At 37.7% G+C, this 14,834-nt stretch overlaps 1 protein-coding gene across 7 annotated transcripts in view; it reads left to right on the top strand.

Annotated features, from left to right (window-relative positions):
• The window catches only part of LOC135461690 (calcium-dependent protein kinase C-like), a 100,836-nt gene that overhangs the window by 5,398 nt on the left and 80,604 nt on the right, over nucleotides 1-14,834 (top strand). The gene's annotated exons all lie outside the window — the stretch shown is intronic.

Raw genomic sequence — 14,834 nt, 5'->3', positions numbered from 1 at the left:
CATATCTGCTGCAAACAGTCTTGGCTTTTCTTCAACATAATTCAACACTCCAATGTCAATCCAAACTTAAACAGTAAGAATAATCTCTTTTCGTTTTCAAGTTAAGTACTGACAAGCCCTAGTATTGCCAGGCTTGATACTTGATCTCGATTGTAATACATAGACAGTAGGATCTGCACAATGTCTTACAAATGTGGTCAGACTATGTCCTTTGTCGTTTCATTGACAATAACAAGATTTAATACGCAACCCGTTATATTAACCACGCAGATATGGACGTTCAGTTTTGTTTACAGTTGAACTACTTGTCAAATATTGTTATCCTTGCACAAGACTACATGTAATCAACTTTCAAAACTTTTTTATTTCGAAATTCTATTTTGCTTTTTAAAAGAACAAAATATCCAGCAAGGATAGCTGTCATGTTTACACTGCAGATACATGTACTTGTTTACACACAGTGGAAGAGGAAAATAACATTTGTGATATCAGTATTTATATTTGTTGATCACTTATAGGGTCCTTATTATTTTATACATCAGCTGTAATAAATGTGGATTGTTTCCAGTGTAAAACTTCAGAAGTGGAGCATTTATTGTCATTCCGGGGAAAGTTTATTTGCATGGTACTATCTATCGCGAAGTTGAAGGATGTGAACTGTCGACTTAGTGTAACGGGGATACGATTTGGATCTGTCAGCAAAGTGCGGATGGTCGTGGGATTTCCCTGGGCTCTTTCCAGTTTCCTCCCACCATAATGCTGGCCGCCATCGTATTAGTGAAATATTCTTGAGTATGGTATAAAATCAGTCAAGTAAAGAAATAAATGAAATAAGTTCAGATTTGCCACCTGTTGACACAGTCATTGAGATAGGCATAGTTTGTAAAAACATCAGTCAGTGAATATGGATTATGTTTTGTTGTCAATCAATCAATCATTCAGCTATAAAGAATCAGTCAAGTGCTTCTGCTGATGTAGGCAATAGGGCCTTTTAGGAATGGCAGTGATCAGATGTGTTTTGTTGTGGTGCATGTACACTTATGTGAAGTCTTGTTGAGGAAAATAAAAAGTGTAATGAAATGAATCTAAGTTGTGCATTTTTTGCACTGGAAAGTCTTGATTATAGAAGCATTTGATCCCTGAAGTGTTTACCAAGCTTCTGAGACAGACTAGATGAGCTCGGCAGGTGATTCTCGCACCTGTCCTGTTCATCTGCTGACTTACAGTGCTTAACATTATAGCTTTACATTGTTAGGGCCCGTTAAACATAACTGTTCATTTGTATGCATGTTTCTTTGTATTGTAGCTTGCTGAAACATGAATGCATGTATGAGGAAGAGACTACTTACACTAGGCTGATTGAATTATTCATGTAGCTGAATTGTTAAGTAGAGTTCTTAGCCAGCTGGCCAAGCCGGATTTGACTCTTTAACTTCCTAAACAAACAGGTAGACATGTACTGCTTGGTTTGGCTTTTCCTTCCATGCTGATTGCCTTCTTGTCTGCTCTGCATAAATATATTTTAGAATATCCATTTTTTTTTATTCTGCATGCATATTATTTGCCAAACACTACTACCTATTACCTCAAAATTACTGGCAAACGAGAATTCCAACAGGTTTGGACTGAATGACCCTACTTTGAAAGCTGTGTATAAATCTTAGGTGTGGGGTGAGGTAGTAGGCTAATGTGGGACATACATGGAGGCACCTGTTAAGCTAAGAGTGAAGCTGATGGACAGATGAACAGACAGATGAACATAAGTATTGATCTAAATTGATCTCTGACTTTCATACCACTGTATTTATTATTTATTGACCATTCCCCTGTAGAAAAAAAAAAAACGCAGGAAGGAAAAAATATTATGATAAATGACTCCATATTTTTAATGCTGATTATTGTATTGATTAATTCTTTTCGTTGCCTGTGAATTAAAAACTTAATACATCTGTGACAAATGCTCATGACAACCTGTGGAAAAGATGAATGGTCCGTCAGCGAGAGGTGACAGTTTTTACAGAGGCAGGAAATGAAGCAGCTTGAGAGCCATTAGTATACACAGAACAGTAGTAAGCAGCTAAAGGGAGTAACCAGTATCCAATCAGATAATTCAACCTCAGCATGGTAGAGGATGGCAAGGGTTTTTTAACAAAGATTACTTGTGCGTATTGTGCTTGTGGGCTGGCCCATAGAGGACAGGAAGACAGAGCACTGGGGGAATGAATAGTCCAGAATTCATGTAAGTCATGCCAGTTGAATGTGCTTCCTTTCAAGTTGATCAGCGTTTCTGCGCTCAGCTTATTTTCAGAATGTATTAAAGTTAGTAGAATATCAGTCCAAAATTGGAGCCACGTACGTGTTGCAGTCAGCGTAGTAGGCCTAACACTGACCATGGATTTAGATAATATTTATGACGAACCATTTGGCTGTATTTCTCTCACGGTTGTTGGATATGATATACTCGGTGCCCTCACAGATAATAATGTTTTGTATTTTGTACCTTAAGTTCTTGTCACTTGCACAGGTATGTTTGCCATATTGTATCTCCAGATTATATCAAATTCCATATTTGCCAAGCGATCTAGCCATGTCTCTTCTCAGATTTAATTGTTACACCATGTAGTAATGTGGATAAAGTTACTTTCTTCACAATAAAGCCTGGTAGTAGGTTTACTCATCTCCCTGCAGTATGCCATGAGAAGCATACAATTAGATGCACCAATGCATGCAGGATGATGAGAGTTAATTTAGCAGATGTAACCTAAATGTGCTTGTGTGACCAATACACCTGTTACGTTACCTGATACCCTGAAGCTAATATGTATCATTCAACCTCTAATTACTAATTGTTTTGTTTTACCCACCTGTAATTAGTATTTCCTTGGATTAATTTTCCTTACCCTTTTTGTATCACACCTTTGAACATTTACATTACATTTACCATGCTAACTATAGTTAGGATTTCTTTAGCTGGAAGATAAGCTGCAAAGCTATATTTTCAACTATCTGAAAAGTTCTACGGTGACATTTCTGACACTGAGTGTCGTGTGAATATGTGGTTTTGTGAAATGGAGTATTTGATTTTATGTAACAGGCAGGGGTGACATGGTTCTTAGGTAGGGCATGACATGGGATTTGTCTTGTGCTGTTGTTCCCACATTTGTTTGGGGTCTGGCTTAGGTGAAGCAGAACTTTTCTTTAGCGCCCAAGCACACATACTCAGCTAAAGAAACATGAGATATACCTTTACAGGATTAAATCAAGCAATCCCAGTGCTTCTGCCGTTTGCATTGTGTTTTGATTTATTCATATTAATAGCCACCAAATGGATGAAGAATTAAAAAGTGCTGAGCCTATGTTTGTGTTTCTTTACTGGTGTGATAAAGGAAACAGATAATCAGGAATCATTATTATTATTCACACCTTGCAGGTATGTGCATGTAGAGAATTATTTCACACTCATAACATTCACATACACAGAGCTACGCAACAATTGTACTGCACATGTGTCATTGTTTATGTTAAAGGATGCGTATAGCCGACAAATTTTGCTGATCTAACAAATGTATGTAGACCTAAAGTATTGATGCATTTAGTAATGATGCATAATTAAGATTTCATTTTTGTCATTCTGTTTGGCTACTGATTTCCAGGGATATTTTTTATTCAGACAAGGTGATTTGTGGTTCATACCCCGACAGGGTATTTCATGGTTCAGACAAAGTGATACATGGTTCAGACAGATTATACATGGTTCAGAAATGGTAATACATGGCTCAGGCAAAGTGAGTTGTAGTTCATACATTGTGATACATGGCTCAGACATGGTAATTCATGGTTCAGATAGTGATACATATTGGTTCAGACATGGTAATTCATAGTTCAGATAGTGATACATATTGGTTCAGACATGGTAATTCATAGTTCAGATAGTGATACATATTGGTTCAGACATGGTAATTCATAGTTCAGATAGTGATACATATTGGTTCAGACATGGTAATTCATAGTTCAGACATAGTGATACATATTGGTTCCGACATGGTAATTCATGGTTCAGACATAGTGATACATATTGGCTCCGACATGGTAATTCATGGTTCAGACATAGTGATACATATTGGTTCCGACATGATAATTCATGGTTCAGATATGGTGATACATATTGGTTCCGACATGGTAATTCATGGTTCAGATATGGTGATACATATTGGTTCAGACATGATAATTCATAGTTCAGACATAGTGATACATATTGGTTCTGACATGATAATTCATGGTTCAGATATGGTGATACATATTGGTTCCAACATGGTAATTCATGGTTCAGACATAGTGATACATGGTTCAGACATGGTAATTCATGGTTCAGACATAGTGATACACATTGGTTCTGACAGGGTATTTCATGATTCAAACATAGTGATACATGGTTCAGACATGGTATTTCATGATTCAGACATAGTGGTACATGGTTCAGACATGGTATTTCATGATTCAGACATAGTGATACATATTGGTTCCAACATGGTAATTCATGGTTCAGATAGTGATACATATTGGTTCAGACATGGTAATTCATGGTTCAGACATAGTGATACATATTGGTTCCGACATGGTAATTCATGGTTCAGATATGGTGATACATATTGGTTCAGACATGATAATTCATAGTTCAGATGGTGATACATATTGGTTCAGACATGATAATTTATGGTTCAGACATAGTGATACACATTGGTTCTGACATGGTAATTCATGGTTCAGATATGGTGATACATATTGGTTCAGACATGGTAATTTATGGTTCAGACATAGTGATACATATTGGTTCCGACATGGTAATTCATGGTTCAGACATAGTGATACATGGTTCCGACATGGTAATTCATAGTTCAGATATGGTGATACATATTGGTTCAGACATGGTAATTTATGGTTCAGACATAGCGATACATATTGGTTCAGACATGGTAATTCATAGTTCAGACATAGTGATACATATTGGTTCAGACATGGTAATTCATGGTTCAGATATGGTGATACATATTGGTTCTGACATGGTAATTCATGGTTCAGATATGGTGATACATATTGGTTCTGACATAGTGATACATATTGGTTCAGTCAGGGTGATTCATGGTTCAGATATGGTGATACATGTTGGTTCTGACATGGTAATTCATAGTTCAGACATAGTGATACATATTGGTTCAGACATGGTAATTCATGGTTCAGACATAGTGATACATATTGGTTCAGACATGGTAATTCATAGTTCAGACATAGTGATACATATTGGTTCCGACATGGTAATTCATGGTTCAGACATAGTGATACATGGTTCAGACATGATAATTCATAGTTCAGACATGATAATTCATAGTTCAGACATAGTGATACACATTGGTTCCAACATGGTAATTCATGGTTCAGATATGGTGATACATATTGGTTCAGACATGGTAATTTATGGTTCAGACATAGTGATGCATATTGGTTCTGACATGGTAATTCATAGTTCAGACATAGTGATACATGGTTCTGACATGGTAATTCATGGTTCAGACTAACTTCTAAAACTTAAAGATATACATGAGAGTGTTTCTTGCTAAAGCTTTATAGCCAGTCATACAACTTTGTTGACATAATTGTTGCAAGTATATTATATGCATACTTTCATATGTATATGTTTTTTTAAAATGTACAACCTGTTCTCTATGTAGACTGTATGATACAGTTGTTACAGATATGAATGTTGTCCTATAGTTGTAGTACTTGACTGAAGTTGTTACACCTTGTACAGGTATGACACAATTTAACAAAGAATACGCATATGCCACAGTGTCATATATATGCATTTTTGAAAATGTGTTTGTCATGCATATATGTCACAGCTGTTACAAAGGTTCAGTTTATCTGGCATACATGCTTATACATGTATAACACAATATTTACAAGTAAAATGATTGCAAGACATGTATGTTCAGCTTGTCTTACATACATAGGGTACATAGGCAACAAATTAACACACCAATTTTACAGCTTTTACCTGTAACCAAACCTATTGCATCCTGTACCCGTAACCTACACAGTGGGCCCAAGTTCCACATAATGCCCTTTTTTAAATTATCGGTGAGGAATCAAAGAGCAGTACTTCATTTACAAATTTAAATCTGAACTTAACAGAGAAAACATTGGGAGATAATCTCTCACAATGGATAACCCCCTGGGCAAGTTCGAACTTTTTTATATTATATGTAACTATAACTAGGACTGATCACCATGGCTTAATCTACCTGCATGTATATATAGCTGTCGTAAGATGTGTTGAAATAAAAGAAGCTCTGAAGTACCATCATGATATGGTGACACTAGTAAGCTAAATCAACAAGTTGAGTTTGTCATGTTTCTTCTATAGTATATATGTGTGTGTGTATACAGATTGTCCTGCACACGTGCCTTATCTGCTGCGCATTTATGCATGTGTCTACAATAACATTGTTCTGTACTAGTCAAACAGCTACTTGAGAAAAAAAAGAAGTGAAAGCATATATGAACATGTAGATACAAGGAAGACATTCAAAAAAGTATTGACTAATGTTTATAGTCGTTTAGTCGTATTTATTAAGTTCATATAAAAATTCATGTTTTTCACACGCCAACTCAAGTACATGTGATTATATTTCTACGCAGTGCTTCTCTGAACATGGTAACTTTGTACGGCACTAATATGTAGATCTGGGTGAAGACAAGTGGCTAATGAACTTTCTTCACATAGTAACAGAATTACCTAAAGCACAAGGCTGGCACTACAGCCTTATTGCATTGGCTACGTGTCTGTCTGAGATATGGAGTGATTTTGTACCGTACTATAGCTGGTGTCTGCTACATGTACAAGACCGTGTGTGTAGGGGATAGGTTTGATACGGGTGACATAATCATTGGATGGTGTTTTCTTCATGCTGGTACAAGACTGTGTGTGTAGGGGATAGGTTTGATACAGGTGACATAATCATTGGATGGTGTTTTCTTCATGCTGGAACTTGTAGAGATTTCATGCAATACTACCTGTATTGTCTTGTACAAGACTTGTGTGTAGGATAGGTTTGATACAGGTGACATAATCATTGGATGGTGTTTTCTTCATGCTAGTACAAGACTGTGTGTGTAGGGTAGGTTTGGTACAGGTGACATGATCATTGGATGGTGTTTTCTTCATGCTGGAACTTGTAGAGATTTCATGCAATACTACCTGTATTGTCTTGTACAAGACTGTGTGTAGGATAGGTTTGATACAGGTGACATAATCATTGGATGGTGTTTTCTTCACACTGGGACTGATAGTGATTTCGTGCAGTACTAGCTGGTGTCTGGTGCAAAACACTGTTGGTACATGTGACATACAATGTACTCCGAATAGTGCTTTCTTCCCACTGGGACTGATAGTGACTGATAGACTGTACGTAGGGTTGGTTTGGTATTGCTACTTTGAAATAATCATTGGATGGCCATTCTCGTTTAGATGCCCCTAGGTTTTGAGGTTTTAAGCAGTTGTAGTTTGTCAGTAACCTTTGATAGATACATGCACATAGGATGGTCAATATGTCACAGCTTCATCATTTGTAGTTGTAATAACAAGATGAGCATCCCAAGGTAGATCATTGACTCAAGGGATATTCCAAATGTCATCTGCATGCATCTGTGGTAGAACTGCAAGTCAATTTCAAGGCATTAGTGTACATTCGGTTTTACAGAGTTAGCCAGCACTATTTGGAGAACAAAGGATGTCTCCAATGCACATTGTTTGAGGCAAGGCAAATTGACATTCATTGCAGTATACCTCCACTTGTTATTTGTTTAATGTGATTCAATATCGCTGCATCTTAATTGATGGTGAGAAGTCATGATGGTTGTTGATCACTTCGTCTTAATTGATGGTGAGAAGTCATGATGGTTGTTGATCACTTCATCTTAATTGATGGTGAGAAGTCATGCTGATTGTTGATCACTTCATCTTAATTGATGGTTAGAAGTCATTGATGGTTGTTGATCACTTCATCTTAATTGATGATGAGAAGTCATGATGGTTGTTGATCACTTCATCTTAATGGATGGTGATAAGTCATGATGGTTGTTGATCACTTCATCTTAATGGATGGTGAGAAGTCATGATGGTTGTTGATCACTTCATCTTAATGGATGGTGAGAAGTCATGATGGTTGTTGATCACTTCATCTTAATGGATGGTGAGAAGTCATGATGGTTGTTGCTCACTGAACAGATGAATTGTTGCCATTGACAGTGCTCAACCATTTAAGACTGTGATGTTGGACATACATCATTCTTTCTCTGAATTGGACATTTGCATATCCCGCTCCCACCGTTCATCTGCTTCGTTGTTGACTAGGTGTAGTGAATATTCACAGACTTTGGTGATCAGACAAGTGCAAATGTGCAGTGTTCACACCTACAGAGCAGTTACTGGTGTGATGGTGCCTCTAGATGTCATGACAGGAGTCAAGATGTGCTCCATTGGGAGCAGAACAAGACAGAGATCTCCCATGAACTAACACATCAGACCTAATGCAATTAATCATCAATGATGGAACAGGGCAAAATGAGGAATTAACCTTCAAGCCTATCTTTAGGATGTATCGACTGGAGTCTTGATTAGAAGCTAATCCAGGGGTCATTTGGATGTTATCATCGCTTTATATTCAACAACATGATACTGATATACCTGCATGTCTGTGTGCAGAGTAGCAGACCTCTTGTCAAAATGGGGTTTGGGGGTGGGACAGTGTGGGGTGTGATTGAAGGTGCTAAGTATCAAATTAAGTTTGGGTCCAAGGGCCTAGCAAGGACAAAGTGGGCATTTAAAAGAGATTAACAGGACCTTCACCAATGTTTTCTGCGAAAAGAGCTGTCAATGTTATTGACTGTGGCTTTGGAGTCTACAGGGTTGTGAAAGGTGTTGGCTTACCTTTGGCACTCCTGTTTCCTCTACCTATAAATCTGACTGCCATTATAGTGAAAAATTCTTGTTAGATGTCAACCAGTGAATCTGTCATTATAAACACTGTTTAACTTTTCATACAAGGAATTTCAATTTAGATACATGTTACAGGTATTGGTCTCTCTTACCTTCATGGTATGATTGGCTACACAACAGGCAGGTTGAACACTTAGCAGAAAGTAATGATTTCTAGCCCATTTGTCTATTTGTGGGATTGACACCATTGGCTTATTACTCGCCTGGTGAATTTCAAGCTCTTGTCGCAGATCTAATTTTGCCTGTACACCATGGAAAAGTGATTACTGTCATGCAAAAACAAGTCAGTTGATCACATCGTCCAACACTTTTTCAACTTTCCCATCAATATGCTTCACAAGCTAACCCCATTATTAATTTTTGTCAGTGTTACCGTGACCAATGTGGTGCATACGCCATTGTTAGGTGAACTACAACAGGTGAAGGCTGTTTGGATTAGATGTAAAGTTTTCTCTACATCAGATTTCAACAGATCCCACTAATTTATCATGATTTTATGATATATTTTCAACTTAAGTTAATATGGTAAGGATATGACATGGTATGAAGTAATTAAGATAAACATGTAGGTAATATCTGACAACATTTAAGCCTTTTAATTTAATTATCAAAAAAGTTCCTTTCCCATTACATGTATATTTGGAGTCTTCACCTTTCTTTGATGTACACCGCCTTGTATAGATCTGTCATCATCCCATATGACTTCTCCAAGGAAATTACCAACTGCTGTGTTTATCTGAACAAATATAGTTTGAAACCTTTTAATTGAAGGTTTAACTGGACAAAATACTTTTGGTCTACATTGAAGAGAGTATAATATTGCTAAGGATTAGCAGACTTCAGGCCCGTGATAGCGAAGCAATCTTAGACTTTCAAAAATTTCAAATCACTTCAAAAATTGTTTTTTCTTCCGGAACAGGCTCAAAATATTGCTTGACAACATAAATTCTGGGTAAGTTCTTGCAAAACAAATTTCAACTAAAATAAGGGAAAGGAACATACCAAGTTTTATGTTTGAAATTTCCGGGCCTAAACATCTTGCCAGAGGACTTTTACTCAATAACTGTGTACTGACGTCTATCTGTATCTATTTACTCAGTAACTGTCTACTGACAGTTATCTGTATCTGTTTACTCAGTAACTGTGTACTGACATTTATCTGTATCTATTTACTCAGTAACTGTTTACTGACATCTGTCTGTATCTATTTACTCAGTAACTGTGTTCTGACATCTGTCTGTATCTATTTACTCAGTAACTGTGTGCTGACATCTGTCTGTATTTATTTACTCAGTAACTGTCTACTGACATCTGTCTATATCTATTTACTCAGTAACTGTCTACTGACAGTTATCTGTATCTGTTTACTCAGTAACTGTGTACTGACATTTATCTGTATCTATTTACTCAGTAACTGTCTACTGACATCTGTCTGTATCTATTTACTAAGTAACTGTCTACTGACATCTGTCTGTATCTATTTACTCAGTAACTGTGTACTGACATCTGCCTATATCTATTTACTCAGTAACTGTGTACTGACATCTGCCTGTATCTATTTACTCAGTGACTGTGTACTGACATTTGTCTGTATCTGCTAGATTGTTTTGGCCTGGCTTGGTGGCAGTAACTTCATGTTACATGTATAATGCTGGATATAACAGCCACTTGACAAGAGTCAACAAAACTAATTGTAATTTTTCATGAAGCTGGTTTGTGGCAGGCATACTGTGACCTAAGTGACCAGGGATATGTATATTGTAGATTTTGCTAATTGGTCAGTGATTAGCATTTCGGGCTAAGAGACCAGCTTAGAAAAGCTGCGATTGGCCCAATTATCCTATAACACAACCGTTACTGTAAGGAGATAATTGATAGTAATTACTGGTTAATTTTCCTGCCCTCCCCAGATCAGCAGCTAGTGTAATGTCTACTCAGAACACCATTTAATGCTGGCTTAGGTTTAATGTGTCTGTATGTTGTACCTGACAACACTTGTAGGAGTAGTCCTTCGTGGCTGACTGGGTGTGGTCATGTATTAACACTTTTAAAGCAGACCTAGCAACTGTCCAAAACAGTAAACCTGTCATTAATCAACTGTTGATCAGCTTTAAACCGTGTTATAAATATGTCGGTAAGGCCACAAGTGCCTCAACCACATAGATGAAGGCAGAGGCCAGACAAGTACGTAATCAATGGCAGATTATTACTGTGGAGGTACAGCTAATATCACTTTTGGTGTGATCCAAAGTTACAAAAACCAGCCAAAGGGAGATTGTTGAGTTCTGGCCATAATTCTTCTCTTTGGTAGACAATAGCACAAGTTCTTGTCTCAGAAATGGTTTGCCAATTTCATTTCCACATCATGCAACTCATGTACTTGTGTCAAAACTGATACCCAGCAGACTGCCACTTCATTCTTGTGAGGTGGTGTTAAATTAGTGACAGGCTTTTTTTCTCTCTCTCTCTCTCGCTTTGGTGCCATGTGAATATTTCATCAACATTCTCAATGGTCTGTGGGTAGGGAGTAATTGTAGTTGATGTTATGGTGCCATGTGAAAGGCGTGCTGGAAAAATGTTGGGAGTATGTGAAGGAGAGAGATTTGGCAGCATAAAGGCCATTGATTCAGCTAGCCTTTGATTACATGTGTACAGCGCTGGTCTTTTGTCCACCTTACTCACAGGGTGTTAAACGGACATGGCTTTAAAGGTTATTGGTTGATTAATCGCCCCTCATTAGGAGTGTAGTATGGCATGGTTAAATTACCAGAATGTGGTCGATCTCAAGCTGCCAACTGATTAGATGGCTCTTACAGGCTGGAGCAGTATCATATCATCTCCTGTAATGCCCAGAATATGTTGTGCTTCTCTGGACACATTTCCCTTCTGGCTCTGTCCACAGGTTCCTTGCCAAGATCACGGTGAAGCTGTGGGCTTATGAGATAATTAAATGTTCACCATTGTTACTCTGTGACTAGTTATTAGTAACAGTTCACAACAATTGAAATCTTGTTTCCAACATATTGTGTTGGTTACAGGATTTCATCCGAAAGTGACATATTGTCTATTTGATATTTCTCTTAATTTAGCAGGGTTGTCATATTCTTGTTGTACATGAATGTCAGACCCTTAGTTGTTGTTGCTTTTGAGATCATCATGCTGCATAGTGCAGAATATTGCTTTGTGTTTTTGGGACCCCTTGGCAAAAAAGATTTTAACATGAATTTTAATTTTTAAGACTTCCGTTTCTCAAATGGAAACAGCAGATTGAAGGAACATTGTCCAGACCTGTTTGCGGCTCAAGCATACATGCCCTAGTTCCTGGGGCAGTAATCCTGGCATGAAAGACTCCATCGAGTGTGATGACAAGCAAAATTTGACAGACTGGCATGAAAGACTCCAGGGAGTGTGTGACAAGAAAAATCTGACAGACATCCAAGAACTCTGTAAACCCTTCATATGACGCTATAATTACAAAGGTAAAATTTTTGGGAAGGAGCATCCAATTTTTTCTAGCTCCTAGAAATTCTAATCAAATGTCATGGTAGCTTTTTTGCACGGTTTACCTTTAAGAAGAAGAACCTATATATATGAGTCTGCTTTTGTTTAACCTTCATGATCAAACATTCTGTGTTGGTACATGTACATGTGTCCTGAAGTCACAACCACTGTTACTGACTGCGACTGCGCTCTGAACTAGGACTGCTTAAGGCCTCCTAAGACCTCTACTTGCATGCTCCTCAAAGTCATTCAGGCCCATGTGGTTTGTGATTATTGGGTACTTGCAATGGTTTCCAGTCAATGGTGATCCTCTTAAGGAATATCTGAACTGTGAAGGAATCCTCCCTAGTGAAGCAGAAATCTCTCTGTTAAACATTGACCAGACCACAATATGTCAACTGCATTCTTGGAGGTGACCCTGAGATAATGCTGTTGTACCCAGATTAGTTACATGTTCCGGCTTTGATGGATCGGCAGAAGCAATTACAACTTGGCAACTCATGGAATTTGACTAGAATTCGCTTGATGTTCACTATAGAATAGAATAGAAAAGTGGGACAATACTGAAAATATGTACTTTATGCTAGAAATGTGAGATGTAAAATTAAACATTTCTTTAAAATGCACATGTATACAGTAGATATGTGGTGCCATGTGGGTAGACAAACACATTGCTGTCCAAATATTTGCACCGGAGTTTCAGGTGTGTGGTAACTTGGACTTAATCTTGAACACACATGCACACTACTTTGTGTTTATATTGTGTTACGTATGTGTATTACGTATATATATTGTTGAGTGCACGTCTTGTTAATACTCTCTGTCATAAACAAGACTTTGACGAGGTCAGAAATACAAGGTTAGTCTTGTCATTACCTGTGGGATAACTGTTGAATTCATGTATTGAATTAAATCTGGTCATCAAGTAGTGGACTATAATAGGTTTGGTGGAACATACGGCATGTCCCTCCTCATTAGCATGTATACAGCTGTCCTCGCTCTTCTATCCTCCAACAACTTGCACACATCAGGATGAGCCATTTGGACTTCCTTTGCACAAGTTTCCACTTGCAGAATGGCCTTTGCTCATTTCAAGATCCATGAACGCTAATTTGTCATTATTGATTTTTGAAAGATCATGACTAAGATGTTAATGGTGTAATCAACGGGCTGCTCTTCCTCTTCAGGATGATATACCGCAGCGTGTAATCCATGCAACTCTTCACTTGATTGACATCTTATTATTGGCCATGGCAGCCATCTTGGAATCCACAATGGCTGACCTGATTTCAACTTCCTTTCTACTACCTTTGAAACATCCTCTGCATTACATTAATGATGAAGCTGATGTAGAGAAGGCTGATGGGGTTAAGCATGAAATCAACTAGTGACTGCTCCCGCACAAATCAAGTTTCCTTTGCATTGATCATGATTCAGAAGGTCGATTTTATCGCCTCTTCACTGAATTATTGATGATCCCATATTTCCTCAAAATGTATTCCCTATATGGAGGATCTGATTACCTGAATTCCCTCTGTGTTTGGTCAAGCCGGCTATGGATAATAAAGATGTAGCCACTACCCTCTTGAGCAAAATGGCTCCTTGACAGGTGATCTGTGATTGCTCTGCGAATCCTCGAGGGCTTGGTCAATGGATGGAACATCAAATCATATGACCCTCTCTTTAAACTTCCAGTCCAGTAGCTAATAAAGTCTGACATGTGCCTAGCCTTTCATCTAACACTGTGTCTCAAGTTTGAAAGCTTATAGGCGCTGTCTTTTAGGGAGTCATTTTCTCTTAGCTTTAGAAACAACATTCAGCTTTATACCCTCTTGCATAATTTACACATTTCTACATGAAATCACAAGAAATCTTGCCTTGGTAAATCAGGCAGTTGAATACAAGGTACTGTGCTTGTACTGATGAAAACCACCTGGGCATCCATTCACTCGTTGAATAGGGATAATTTATGAATATACTGTGGTGACAGGTTATGTTTATACATAACTATAAACTCCTTTACTCATTATTTCAAGCAGTTAAAATCAGATAGAATTTGATTGTAGTCACCCTGTTGTGCATGTTTGAGCATTTAGCCCAGAAGGGTGATTGGCTGGTGAAAAAGCCTGATGTTACATATGATTTTCTGTAATTCACATACAAGTATATAAACATTATGTAGTTCACTATATGTGGTGAGTTTTACCAACTTGGTGGACTCCATGAAATCACTGGTGATTTACTCTATGTACTCCATAAATAATGCACCCTTGTACAG

This window comes from Liolophura sinensis, chromosome 1, assembly GCF_032854445.1.
Source record: "Liolophura sinensis isolate JHLJ2023 chromosome 1, CUHK_Ljap_v2, whole genome shotgun sequence".
Lineage (NCBI taxonomy): Eukaryota > Metazoa > Mollusca > Polyplacophora > Chitonida > Chitonidae > Liolophura > Liolophura sinensis.
The sequence above is the reverse complement of the archived record's forward strand: the minus strand, read 5'-3'. Positions and strand labels throughout refer to the sequence as shown.